We start from the raw sequence: 7,921 nt of genomic DNA, 5'->3' as shown, positions 1-7,921 counted from the left end.
GGGGGCCCCATGACATGCCCCTGGTACATTTTTCATAGGCTTTTTGGAGTTTGGGCAAGGACACGGGCCCCATGATCCCCTATTGCCCGGGGGCCCCATGAGTTGTCAGTCCGCCCCTGCTTCCAACCACTCCATCCCCCACAGTGACTACCTACTGTACCATTCACCCTGCCCTCCTAGATTGTAAGCTCCAAGGAGCAGGGCCCTCCTATCCCTCTTGTATTGAACTGTATTGTTGCTGTATTGTCTCCCACTATAATGTAAAGTGCTGAGCAAACTGTTGGCGCTATATAAATCCTGTATAATAATATTAATTATAGTACATCCACTTTTGTCTGATATAACAAATATCTTCTACAGATCTATACCAGGCCTAAAAGAGCAACGATTGTGGAAAATAGGTGGACAGATGGAACCCATGGCAAACCAGAAAAATCATCAAGAAACAGCTCATAAAAAAGGTAACTTACCCTTGTTTGTGTTCATTTTTGGACACAATGATTGGCAAAGAATTTAATGGTCAATATGAGATTATGATAAATCAAACGTCTCCTTGTGACCTCATCTTTCCTTAGGACTCAGGATCGTGTTACTCTGGTCCAGAACATCCAGTAACACCGAATGATCTGAACTAAGCGGAGCCGCCAAGACTGAGCGGTGAAAATGAATATAACAGCGAATGGCTCCTGGAACTTTGACACTGTAATATAGGGACTTCTAGAGTTCACATTTAAAACAGAGCAGCATCTAATAGATGCGGTTTGGTAATAATAATCATTTTCGGATCATCTCCTTTTATCTACTAATATACCTAATAATTAGAGGGAATCATGTAATATCCCTTTCCTTGGCTTGTGGATTTCATTTGTGCTGCAAGCCGCAGAAATGGAGATCGGTGATTATGTGGTTTCAGACGACACCTGGTGGCAGATTTTAGTATTGGGTCTCGAGTATAATTTTATTTATTATTATTATTATTATTATTATTATTATACAGTATTTATAAAGCACCAATAGTTCGCTCAGCGCTGTACATTACAGAGGGGGACAGAACATGTGACAGAACAATACCAATACAATGCAAAACATGAGGGGATTGAGGGCCCTGCTCTTTCGAGTTTACAATCTAGAAATTATCATTTATTTCAGGTACTTATATAGCGCCCTCAATTTACGCAGCACTTTACATATATATTGTACATTCACATCAGTCCCTAACCCTCAAGGGGTGTACAATCTAAGGTCCCTAACCCTCAAGGGGTGTACAATCTAAGGTCCCTAACCCTCAAGGGGTGTACAATCTAAGGTCCCTAACTCACATTCATACATACACATACTAGGGCCAATTTAGACAGGATCCAATTAACCTACCAGCATGCCTTTGGAGTGTGGGAGGAAACCCACACAAGCACAGGGAGAACATACAAACTCCATGCAGGAGACACCATGGTCAAGAATTGAACCCATGACCCATTTACTGCAAGGCAGAAGTGCTAAGCACTAAGCCACTGTGCCACCAAATAGGTGTTTAGTCCTTGTCCATGGGATTCCATGTGGACTAAAAGTAGCACATATAGAAAACAGCAAACAGCAGCACTCATGGAATGATTGAGATACAAAATATCAAAACAAAATATGAAAAATAAAAAAATGTTGCGCTGTCCCTTTAAATCTCAGAAATGCATACGTGCTTAACATCAACAAAATGGTGAATAAAAGTTCAATAAAATCTTACTGTGTGTGATTTTCCTTTTAAATCAATCCAGTGCACCACCGCCATCATGTTACAATGCAGGCTTCCTACCAGATGCTCTATTGTCTGAAAATTGAGGTCTAATATCGCTCAAAACATTAATTCTGGGTGCTGTAAGCATTGTGTAAAATCCTAAGGGACCATTTTAATAAAACCAAAGAGTTACTCACATATTGAACCCAAAAGCAAGCATGTAAAGATGGCTGGGCTGCTTGTGATGTGTGGGCATAATGACGTCACTGCTAGCTCTTCCCAACATGTTTCGTCACAGAGGATGTCTTCAAGAGGCATGGAGATTCTGGCGTTTCCATGTGGATGGAAGGCTTATAAAAGTCTATGGGTGTCTGAAATCTGCTGCAGCTGGACAGGACTGCGCTAAGTACTTCTAAAATTTAGGGCAGTATGCACTCAGGGATGAATGCCTGCAATGCAAGAAGTCTGCATTCTGAGCATTCGTACCCGGGCGGGGGCGGACTGACCATTTGGAAACTCGGGCACTGCCCGAGGGCCCGGGGTCAGTAGGGGGCCCCATGAGATGCCCCTGGTACCTTTTTCATAGGCTTTTTTGAGTTTGGGCAAGGACACAGGGGCCCCATGATCCTCTATTGCCCGGGGGCCCCATGTGTTGCCAGTCCGCCCCTGTACCTGGGCACATACTGCCCTAAATGTTATAAGCACTTGGTGCACCATCTGCAGCAGCTGTCATCCTCTCATAGAGCGCTTTCCACACGCATGAAAATCCCGGGATCCCATGCACATGTGCCAAATGCCCAGTGTGCATGAGACCTAAAAATCAGGAGTCAAACCCAATCACCAAAATCTCTAATTTACTTTCAAATGTTTTCAATCTTTGAAAACTGCAACTTTTCTTAAAGTGTCCATGTTGCAAAATTTGTTGGTTCATCTGGCCTGTAGAAGTCAGTAAATGCTCATCTTTACTGGTGCTCATGCCACCTAACACCACTTCAATTACTAGAACTGGTCCCAAGAAGTATGCTGAGAACTCCACATTTCCAGGTGTGTTGATCTCCTGGGTACCCAACAGTCCTTAGGGTTCATTCACACCTGTGTCAGCCCTCGCCACCCCTCTTAAAAGAAATCTGTGGTGGATTTCTTTTCAGAGGTTGGCAGAGCAGCGTCTGCCAGGCAGGGGTGGACTGAAAACTCATGGGGCCCCCGGGCAATAGGGGATCATGGGGCCCCTGTGTCCTTGCCCAAACTCAAAAAAGCCTATGAAAAAGGTACCAGGGGCATCTCATGGGGCCCCCTACTGACCCCGGGCCCTCGGGCAGTGCCCGAGTTTCCAAATGGTCAGTCAGCCCCTGCTGCCAGGCATTCAGGAGGCGATTCAGTTGAATGGGGATTTTCTATGCAATTACTGCAATATAACCATGAGCCAAATGCTTGTGTCACAGTTGTGGTGCACATCCACTCACTTGAATGGATCACATTTGGCAGTGGTACTGTCTGCCGAACATGCCAGGAGATCACATTTTTGTCACGGCATGTGTACATGATAGGAAGAGGCTGTGAGAGATGTCCAAAACAGACAAGTTACATTATATGCATTATGGGGTACCTAAAATCTATTCAAACTATATACAGTGCCTTGAAAAGTATTCATACCCCTTGAAATTTTCCACATTTTGTCATGTTACAACCAAAAACGTAAATGTATTTTATTGGGATTTTATGTGATAGACCAACACAAAGTGGCACATAATTGTGAAGTGGAAGGAAAATGATGAATGACTTTCAAATTTTTTTACAAAGTGTGATGCAATGAAGCTTGACAGCACTATTCATGCTCTTCGTGGGTGTTGCTTCTCTCTTCTCTCTGTGCTCTGCAGCTCCGCCCCCGCAGTGTTCTGTTCATTCATCACATGTGCCTTTCCCTTCAGCCAGCTCCCCCGACCTAAGAAAATGACCCCTGTGTCTTATACCTTTTTGATAATAATATCGAGTCAAGATGCAGCGATTGAGTATCCATACCCATATATACCAGGCCTAACAGTGCCTAATATTTAATAAAATTCCAAAACGCCGATGCGAAAATTAAATCTTTGTTGCATTGCTGAGCAACCTTTTGCACTGTGTTTGTGGCCCATTTTAGGAGACCATTGACACTGACAATCAAAAATCCAAATTTCCTTTCTTCCTATTACCTCAGCACAGCACAAGTAATACTAATAAACATTACTTTTCATCTTCTGATAATCTCCTGAAACTACAACATATTTAATCAGAATTTCTTTTAAAACATAATTTTATATCAATAAGTTAAAGCAAAATTTTTTATTTTTTTATTGTAGTCCTTTAAATCCAAGAAAAAAGAAACCTCCAGTAGACGGAGTTGCAATATTGTGGTCACTAGAGGGCACCGCAGGTCAGCCATCGGCAGCAGTATCAGACACCTAACACTCATTTTCTTCAATTTGTGATTTTTCTTTGACATACTTTTGACATTCTGTGGACATGTTTAGCAACAAGACGCAGATATTCATAATTTCTGATAAATATTATAGTGACAAATTCTATTTTTATAAATTTGTCATGCAATGAATCACACATCTCTTTGCATTGGGGGAACTCAATGGGGGGAAGGGGGGTACTAAAACTGGAGAGTGAAAAATCTGGTGCAGCTCAGCATAGAAACCAATCAGCTTCCAGCTTTTATTGTCAAAGTTTAATTGAAGAAGCTGAAGTTAGAAGCTGATTGGCTACAATGCACAGCTGCACCAGATTCTGAGTGTTCCAGTTTTAGTAAATCTCACTAAAATGCAAAATGGAAGGACTGTTGATTGATGTCAGTCACCTCTGTTCTACACCGTCAGTCCCGGTTCACATCTATGCGGGTGTGCGGGGTGCGTTTTGCATGGGCACGAGAGCCCATTCATTTGAATGGACTCCCGTGCCCGTGACACGCAGAGAAGAAGTCCCTGTACTTCTTTGGAAAATGCAGCCCGCACGGGAACCTTGGTTCACAGTACCAGGGGTGGACTGACAACTCATGGGCCCCCCGGGCAATAGGGGATCATGGGGCCCCTGTGTCCTTGCCCAAACTCAAAAAAGCCTATGAAAAAGGTACCAGGGGCATCTCATGGGCCCCCCTACTGACCCCGGGCCCTTGGGCAGTGCCTGAGTTACCAAATGGTCAGTCAGCCCCTGCCCAGTACGGTTGCATTTTCCAGTGCGGGCGGCGTGCCATTGGAACTAATGGCACCTGCCTGCGGGTCCGCATTGCTCTGTGTGGGTGGTGCAGGTGGTGCGGCTGCACGGATTTTCGTGCGGATCCGCAGCGGCACCACCCACTCAGATGTGAACCTAGGGTTAGTCATCAGCCCACCCCTTGGAAGCTGCATTTCAAATTTCAACAGGTGTGCAGGGAATGATAAAAATGTAGTATGGCTCATTCACATGTGCGTCAAAGCGGTGTGTTTAGATGTGTACAGTTTTCTACGCATCTAAATAGAGCACTATAGGAATCAATGGGGCCGTACACACACACACCTGCATCCATGAAAAAGTAGGGCACAGTTGCATCTGGAGCTGTAAATATCTGCAGATGTTACACGTGCAACAAGCGTTAATGCATGCTGTGTCATATGTGCACATTACTGCACTGCAATGGATCACTTAAAGTGTTACTAAACCCACAACAGTACAATCAGTCTGTATATGCAGTAAAGCATGCTTGTGATACTCACTGTGGAACCTAAGGGGTTAATCCTCTGCATTGTGTAAAAAGGATGTTTGATCCTGTCTTCTCTGATCCTCCCCTTCTTTCACTTTCCCCATTTCATCTCCTGATAGAACACAGCCTTGGGAACACTTCACCTGCTCAGTTTGGTGTGTACTGCTAGAGAGTTTTTAAATTTTTCGTGGGAGAGTCCATGTGATCAGCACAGGGCCAATCAGCACTGTCCAGATAGAGGTCAGGGGTCCTGCATCCTCCTAGAGCAGAAAGAAAACTTTCTTTCACTTTTGTGTGTCCCAACTCTTCCTGTGACATACTCTATAATATAAAATTAATAAAAAAATCCAGGTGGGAACCCCTCATAACGGGCACGGCAGACCCAGGAGATCCCAAAAGATAGTAGAGACCATCCGGGATTTCAACTCTCCTGTGCCTTTCATACACTAAAACACCAGATTTGAATGGCCAGGTTATTTAATTGCCCAGCTATCCTTATTACCCAGTATTGGGAATTGATTTCATTTCTGACAGTTGTCTGGAATTAATTTTTAGGACTTGCTTGACACCTACTGTATGTGACATTTTCCTGGAGATGGGCTTCAAGGCCTCAGTCACACGGGCTCACAATACTGTTTAAAAGTTTTAGGCAGGTGTGAAAAAATGCTGTAAAGTAATAATGCTTTCAATACATATATTTTAACCTCTTGCCGTCCGCCTGCTGTTTATAAGCGGCAGGGCGGTGGCAGTCCTAAACGGCACCCGCCTTTTCTAGTTGTGCGCGCTCCCTGGGAGCGCGCACCACCGCGATCCGGTGCCCGCTGTGTCCTCCGGACACAGTGAAACACCGATCGCCGGACGGGACCTCTATACGAGGTCCCGATCATGTGATCACTGATTGGCGAATCAGTGATCACATGCAAAGTAGTAAGCAAGATGTCACTTGTGACATCATTGCTTACTACGTGTGAAATCTGTGAATGATCACAGAGGTCACATGACACAAGGCTATTCACAACAGCCTTGTACCATGTGACAAGCTGTGACCAATCACAGCTCACTCAGTATTTCTCAATGACTGCAAGAATGCAGACAGAGAGAAAGAGAAATGATTGCTTTTACACCCTATATGGGTGTAAAAGCAATCAGTGTAAAAAAAAAAAAAAAAAAATCTTCATTACCCCCCACAAGTAGTACAGTGTCACCATGGTGACACTGTACTGCTAGGGTGACAGTATGTAAAAAAATAAATAAAAAAAAAATAATAATATAAAAATAATAAAATAAAAATGTAAACAAAAATGTTTAAAAATTATAATTTTTGGTTATAAACTAATTTGGATTTTTTTTTTTACTAAAAAAAATAACGGAATAAATTTTGGCCAAGATTTATGATGAAATATTATTTATTTGCAAACTTTTATTAAAAAAAACACTTTTTTTCAAAATTTTTGGACTTTTTCATTTACATAGTAAAAAAGATAAAAAATCCCAGTGGTGAATAAATACCACCAAAATAAAGCTTTATCTGTCTCAAAAAAATGGTAAAAAATTCATATGTGTACAGTGTTGCATGACCACGCAATTGTCATTCAAAGTGTGATAGCGCTGAAAGCTGAAAATTGCCCTGGACAGGAAGGGGGTAAAAGTGTCCGGACTGGAAGTGGTTAACTGTTTCTTTTTATCAATTTATAAAATGCAAAGTGAGGGAACAGAAGAAAAATCTGAATCAAATCAATGTTTGGTGTGACCACCCTTTGGCTTCAAACCAGCATCAATTCTTACCCTTGCAGAAAGTCATGGATGTTGTAGAATTAGAGCCAAGGTGTATGATTAACCTCTTCGTGCTGGCGCCTCACGACCCTTTAAGAGGTTTCAGATGCCGGGAGGTTTTAGGGTCATGTGATCGCCGTGATTCGCTGTCGCGGCGGTCACATGATCGGAAAAGGTCCCGATCGCAAGGGGAGATTGGGACCATTTCATGAGAAACTGACATATGTGCTGGGAGCACTCTCAGCACATATGTGTTTTCAAATGGTATGCAAATATGCAGCCGCTCAGTGCCAAGGCCCTGTCGCCAAGAGGCCGCATATTTTTGTACTGTCGGCGTCAAGGGGTTAATCTATTATACCAAGCAGGTGCTAATGATCATAATTTCATATGTAGGTTGAAACAAAGTCATTAACTGAAAAAGCTGTGTAGAAGGATTAAAACTGGGTGAGGAACAGCCAAACTCTGCTATTAACCACTTGCCATTTGCCTGCTGTTTTTAAACGGCAGAAAGGTGGCACTCCAGGGGCGGGTTGCCGTTCATAAACGGCACCCGCTATTTCTTTTTTTTTTTATAAATATTTATTAATTTTTCAAATCATATACAAAACATTTCAACATTTCTATTAAAATAGTTATCAAAACCGTATTTTCTCCTCATAATTTATTTATATATAACTTCCTTTTCTTACTATCCCCCCCAC

The 7,921-nt window shown here is 42.7% G+C and overlaps 1 long non-coding RNA gene across 1 annotated transcript; it reads left to right on the top strand.

Moving 5' to 3' along the window:
• The first annotated feature begins 371 nt into the window (after positions 1-371).
• On the top strand, positions 372-1,734 carry LOC149442991 (uncharacterized). The gene is made up of 2 exons (XR_016306713.1): positions 372-461; positions 576-1,734. It is a non-coding gene; the product is annotated as an uncharacterized LOC149442991 (long non-coding RNA).
• The last annotated feature ends 6,187 nt before the right edge of the window (positions 1,735-7,921 follow it).

Source organism: Staurois parvus, unplaced genomic scaffold (assembly GCF_062004578.1).
Source record: "Staurois parvus isolate SC_StPar_1 unplaced genomic scaffold, SC_StPar_1.0 ptg000882l, whole genome shotgun sequence".
In the NCBI taxonomy this organism is placed as follows: domain Eukaryota; kingdom Metazoa; phylum Chordata; class Amphibia; order Anura; family Ranidae; genus Staurois; species Staurois parvus.
The sequence above is the reverse complement of the archived record's forward strand: the minus strand, read 5'-3'. Positions and strand labels throughout refer to the sequence as shown.